Genomic DNA, 6000 nt, shown 5'->3' with positions numbered 1-6000 from the left:
TAACAAGTAGCATGAAAAGGGGGAAAGAAGAAGGGCGGATACCTGGGAGCCAGGGAGAGCAGCCCAACACCCCTAATGGGAGCTCGCTGTGTCGGGCTGTCACCCCCCCAACCCCCCGATACTCCCTGTTCCCGATGCAAAACTAGGAAAGGCACAGGGCGGTAAAGAATTATGTTCACCTGTCTAAAGCTTCCTGGGGAGGCCCTCCAGTTCAGATGAGTAAAAAAATTGGTATTCAACCGGGGCCCCTTCTGGGTCAACCAAAATGACTCGGCTCAGGTTTGGCACCACCATCAACTACTCTTATGAAAGCACGAAGAGAAGGAAAGAAAGAAGAAAAAGCGAGAGGGTAAGGAGGTTTTAGATAGGAAGAACACAGAGGGGAGGAGAAGGGGTAACAGGGGGAGCCAGGGGGGACAAGTGGAGCCCGAACAGTTCTTAAGTAATAGTGTCAACTGAAAAGGTCATCCCCAAGGGATGCAGAAATTTCGACCTGCGAGGAGGAAGGGAAGGGGGGGAGAGGCATGGAGCCAGGAGACAGGAATGAAACTGGACTACGGTTACCTAGCTGGTCCTAGGTGAAGGAACTCCCGTTATGAGGGAGATGCCCACGTGTTGGGCCCAAGGTTCCCAAATAGTCTCAAACTTCTCTTTGTAATTCAGTAACACACTCGTGACTTTTTCTTGTGTCATGATCCATGAGATCTTACGTTTAGCAGCTCGGATCGAAACTTTGGGCTGTTTCCAAGCTTTCGCTATGGTAATCTTGGCCCCTAGCAACATGTAATGAATTAACAAGCTAGTAGATTTGCCAGTCCGAGGGATAGGACCATTAAGAATAGCTACCACCGGGGTTCTAGGAACCTGGATGCCCATCACCTTAAAGATTAAGTTAAACATCTGCTTCCAAAAAGACCTAAGCTTTACACATTCCCACCAAATGTGGGCCATACCACCCGTCAACTCACAGCCCCTGAAACAGAGGGGACTGGTTGAGGGAAACATGTGAGCCAATCTGGACGGTGTCAGATACCATCTAGTCATCACCTTAAGATTAGCTTCTATTAGGGATATGAACCTAACCCCTTTATAGGCTTTGTTAAAAGAGGAGTACCAGGACTCCAGGTCCCATTGAAACGAGAGGTCCCTTTCCCAGGCTACCATGAAAGAGGACTTGTTGTCGTTCTGAGCTAGAGCCTGGTAAATTACCGAGATTCCACCTCTTTGGTACGTGGCTTGTCCACACCATGCCTCGTAATCAGTAAAGCGAGGGGGGGGGCGGTTTTTCCTTCCAGAGCCCGTGAAGGAAGTGTAGAATTTGAGAGAACCGAAAGAGTTCCGAATTCGGAATCTCCAATTTCTTTTTGCAGTATGATAGGGTGATGGGGCCTGATGCTGTGAAAAAGTGGCCAATCCGGTACAGCCCCTTATCCAACCACCATTTAAATGCTTTAATATCTGACCCAGGTGGGAAATCACGGTTATTAAAAATGTGAGCCAGGTAGTGAGAGCTTGAGACCAAGGAAGAGTTCGGTTTCATTCGATCCCAGAGTGCTAGAGATTGAGACAGTATAGGAGAGAGGATGGGGGGCCGTTCCTTGTGAGGGATCCAGAGCAGATAATCTAAGGTGTACGTAGGGACAGCCTGTCTCTCTATATTCATCCAGTCAGGTTTTTCGAGCCTGGAGTATATTGTGGATAATTGAGCAAGTCTGGCAGCTTGGAAGTACCAAGACAGTCTCGGAACACCCAAACCTCCCTTTCTCCTAAGTCTATATAGAGAGTTACATGGTAGCCTGTGTCCCGTTTTCCCCCATATGAAGTGCATCATCTTTTTCTGAAGGGATTGCAGGTGATCTGACCGAACGTTGATCGGGACTGCCCTGAATAAGTATAGGAGCCTGGGAAGGAACGTCATTTTGAGCGAGTGAATTTTACCCAACCAAGAGAGATTCCCCTGGGCCCAATTTTGCAAATCTGCTTCTAATTTCTTGTAGGTAGGAGGGAAGTTGGCCGCATAAAGTTGTTCAACTTTGGGAGTCAGTTTGATCCCAAGGTAATCTAAAAAATTGTCTTTCCACTCAAAGTCAAAACTGCTCCGTAAGGTGGCAACCGTGGGCTGGGGAAGCGAAACATTGAGGGTGTGAGATTTTGAGTAATTAACCCGGAGACCTGATGCCCTTGAGAAGGTATCAAGGAGACTGCATAGATTTGGTAGGGATGTGATGGGGGATGTAATGAAAAGGAGCACGTCATCTGCGAATAGGCCGCATTTATGTGTCTGAGATCCACAGGAAACCCCCTGTATGTTGGGGTTAGTGCGGATTCCTATGGCCAGGGTCTCAATAGCTATAGCAAATATCAACGGGGACAGCGGGCATCCCTGTCTGGTGCCCCTCGCTATGCTCAGTGATTGGGAATAGTGGCCCAAGAGACGAATTGACGCCGATGGTGTGGAATATAAGGAGTGTAGAATGCCCAGGAACCTGTCACCAAACCCCCAACGTTCCATGAGTGCAAAAATATAAGGCCACTTTATAGAATCGAAGGCTTTATGTAAGTCCATGGATAAAAGCATACCCTCTTGCTTGGGACCCCCTTCCCAGTTGGATTGGAGGATCGATACTATATCTATAGCTCTTCGAGTTAGATCTGGCCCTTGACGGCCTGGGATAAATCCAACTTGGTCTTTATGTATATATCTGCTGATAAAGGAGGCTAGCCGGTTGGAAAGGATTTTAGTGAGAATCTTTAGGTCATAATTGATTAGGGATATGGGTCTATAGTTCTCTACTTCTTCCCAATTCTTATTTGGCTTAGGGATGACCGAGATGTATGCGGCGTTCAACTGAGGGTCTAAGGGAGAGCCCTTAGTTAATGAATTGAAAAATTTAGCCATATGCGGTACAAGAATGTCTACAAAGGACTTATAGTATGGCACAGAGAGGCCATCAGGTCCTGGGGCTGATCCCGTTTTAAGAGATTTTATGACGTCCTTAATCTCCTCCTCGGAGATTTCAGCTTCCATGAAATCTCTGTGGTCCTTTGAGAGTGTTGGGATGGGCAAGTCCCTAAGTAAGGTCTCACCTGCATCCCGGTCATCCCCTGAAGTCGAGCTGTAGAGTCTGGCATAGTAATCCTGAAACGCCTTCAGTATTTTGGTGGGGTTGGCAGAGGGGGCTTGTCCCGCGATTCTAATTTTGGGGAAGGTATGAGTATGAGTCTTAGGTGATAATTTGGCTGCCAGCATGGATCCAATCTTATCCTTCTGGTTATGAAATTTGGCACTGCCCCAACGTATTTCCTTTTCGGTTCTGGCGGTTAGAGCTAAGTTTAACTCAAGTCTAGAGGCGTCAACCAAGTCTGCTAGGGCCCTTGACGGATTTTGTTTGTGTTGGGATTGTAGTGTTTTGAATTTGGTTTCGAGATTTTTAATGAAGAACGTACGTTCCCTCTTAATGCGCGAAGCTATGTTTATGATTTTACCCCTGATCACGACTTTGTGGGCAGCCCATAGGGTCTCCGGTGAGATTCCTCCCACTGCATTCAGAGGGAAGTATTCTTTCAAGGCGTTCTCAATGTCTTTTGATGAGTTGGGATCACTCAAAAGAGATTCATTAAGCCTCCAATGGAACCCTGCCACCCTTGTCACTACCTTGTGTATTGAGGCGCTTACTATTGAGTGGTCTGACCAGGATACATCGAGAATCGATGCTTTGTGTATAGATGGGATCATCCCCGGTGGGACCAGAATATGGTCAATTCTAGCATAAGATTGATGGGGGGGAGAATAGTGGGTGAAATCTCTCTTGGTTGGGTGCAACTCCCTCCAGACATCTATCAGGCCGTGTGCATGTAGTTTCCTAGCAATGGAAAGGCTAACCTTAGTGGGGCGTGGAAGCTGAGACCCCTGCGGTCTGGATTTATCAAGCCCCTGATCAAAAGCGACATTAGAGTCTCCCCCAAAGATCACCCTGCCCTCGGTGAGGGGCAGGAGGACCCTGAGAAGGTCTTGAAAAAATTTGGATTGTCCTTTGTTCGGGGCATAATATGAAATTATGGTGTAAAGGACGCCCTCAATCAGGCCCTTGACCAATATGTATCTACCCTCGGGGTCTCTAATGGTGGAGGAATGTTCAAACCTACATGATTTAGCAAATAGGACTCCCACCCCTCTGGTCTTATTCTCAGCGTTCGCTAAATAAAAATTTGGGTACCGTGGGTGGAGGAATTTGGGGCTGTACCGGATTGGAAAATGTGTTTCTTGTAGGAGGATAACATCTAAGTTAAGGGAGCGGTAATGTTCAAATGCTAGTTTCCTCTTTCTGGGGGAGTTCAGTCCCTGAACATTGTGAGAGGCAATTCTGAGAGGCCTCTTAGTGCTGTCTAAGTGGGTCATAGAACCTCGGTGGTGAAAGGCTGAAGAAGTGGATATCTCTTACCTATGAAGAACCCCTTCCACTCAGATCTGGCAAATGGAGGTGGGATGATCCGGTCGGAGATTGAGACCATTGGTCGTGAACATCCTGTCAACTGGCTCCAAAGGGGAAAGAAGAGGGAGGAGGGGAGAAAGAAAGAAATAAGAACAAGAAAGTCAGACATCTTCCAAGAAGATCTACGAAGCCCAGGGGAGGGTACCCCTAGGGTCCGCAGAGCAATAAACGTCGGCGTCTTTATTCAAGAGCCGACTCCCCGACTCACAGAAACAAGGACCTGTCTCTGCGGTGAGGGTTGAGGCGCAAGGGGGTCACCTCTACCCCTTACTGAACTAAAAACCGTTAATATAAAGAAAACACAGCCCTCCGGGATAAGCCCGGAACAGCACTAAAACTAAGTTAATCCAGATTAATAATGATCATATATATGCAAATAAGAAGGCAGGTATTCATTGAACTATGACATTAAGTTGAGAGTAAACCGGTCCTATTCCCCCCTCCCCCCCGAGTAGAGGTGGAAGCGGGCCTGTAAGGATAAACTAGGTTAAACTAGAAGACCTGAACTTTACTTTAAGTCTCTCACCAGGCATCAGGAGTGAGTATAAGGATTGAATCCAGTCAGATGACCGAAGGGAGAGGGGGGGTCTCCGCAACCAGCCTGTCATACCCCCGAGCCCCCAGCCATGAAAGGTGAATACATCACCACTCACAGAGACACTGAGTCTCGCAATACACTGCCCTGGTGGGAGCTCAAGGGACCGCAGCCTCAAAAAATGTGATGCCATAAAGTTTGCAAATAGGAAAAAAATAATAAGTAGGGGGTAAACCTGACCCCAACTGCTAGACGATAAGTCAAATGCAAAAGAAAAATAAACATGAGGAGGGGATCCCACTGGGACAGGTTAACTAGTGGGGGTTCCTGTCCCCACCCTGAACGGGAAAACCTGACCCAGGCAATCGATCCAAAATGATTCCGGGAACGAACAGGTGGGAAAAAATGAAGAGAGTCGCATTATGGAGGTCTTCCCTCTCTTGATTTCTTATTCTTCTCTGGGATCCAGACTGGAGAGACCGGGCTCGATGGTTGCTGACGCTTGGCAGATGCAGCAGGATTAGCCGTTACTTCCATGGGCGCCTCATGGGAGATGAGTTTGAGATGGAGAAGAAGCTTTTCGCCTTCTGGGAGACTGGAAAAGGCGTAGGAATGCCCGTTGTAGTTGAATCTGACTGCAAAAGGAAAGGCCCAGTGGTACTTGATCTCCTGATTAGAGAGGACTGTAAGGAGTGGCTTCAGGGCTCTCCTCTTCTGAATAGTGACCGGAGACAGGTCCGCGAAGATCTGGAGTTGGTGGCCCTGAAAGGCTAACTGTGGTTGCAGTCTGGACTGCTTCAGAATCTCCTCCTTCACAGCATAGAAATGTGGTTTAACGAGGATGTCTCTCGGGGATCCATCTTTCCTCATGGGACCGAGGGTCCTGTGGGCCCTATCTAACTCCAGACGATGTGACGGAATATTCGGAATTAAGTCCTTAAAGAAATCTTGAATTGCTGCGGAAACATCCGT

Source organism: Lithobates pipiens, unplaced genomic scaffold, assembly GCF_037356315.1.
Source record: "Lithobates pipiens isolate NorthernLeopardFrog02 unplaced genomic scaffold, aLitPip1_a1.2 Scaffold_18, whole genome shotgun sequence".
Lineage (NCBI taxonomy): Eukaryota > Metazoa > Chordata > Amphibia > Anura > Ranidae > Lithobates > Lithobates pipiens.
Note: the sequence above shows the minus strand (reverse complement) of the source record.